The sequence below is a fragment of the Hippocampus comes genome, unplaced genomic scaffold, assembly GCF_001891065.2.
Source record: "Hippocampus comes isolate QL1 unplaced genomic scaffold, H_comes_QL1_v1.1 scaffold130, whole genome shotgun sequence".
NCBI lineage: Eukaryota > Metazoa > Chordata > Actinopteri > Syngnathiformes > Syngnathidae > Hippocampus > Hippocampus comes.
Window position 1 is genome coordinate 1,190,264 of NW_017842057.1, and position 359 is coordinate 1,190,622.

Consider the following 359-nt stretch of genomic DNA (forward strand, 5'->3'; position numbering starts at 1 on the left):
AGCTGTCAGTTTAGCGCTTTTTTATTGGCATTTTAACGGGATTAATTTTTTCTCGCGAGAATAACGCGGCAGACGTCACAGCGGATGTTACGTTGCTCTATAAATAAACCAGAAACAAAAGAACAAGCATGCCGCACATGTCCACGCACGTTTGTTTTGCCAGCCACGGCAGCGCGAGACACCGAAAACAGATACTTTGAGTTTTTGAATGGAAAGTTTACTTTTAAATAGTTGCCAGATTGTTCCACTGACAAGACCAAAGTTACTTGTATGTTTTGCAGTCGTAAACTGAGCTATCATCATAGCACGTCGAGTCTGAAATACCACTGAATGGCCAAGCACACAGCTGACGTGAGTAC

General features: G+C 42.9%; 1 long non-coding RNA gene across 1 annotated transcript in view; it reads left to right on the plus strand.

The window, feature by feature from the left end:
* LOC109510524 (uncharacterized) overlaps positions 1-359 on the plus strand; it is a 24,786-nt gene that overhangs the window by 282 nt on the left and 24,145 nt on the right. The window lies entirely within an intron of this gene.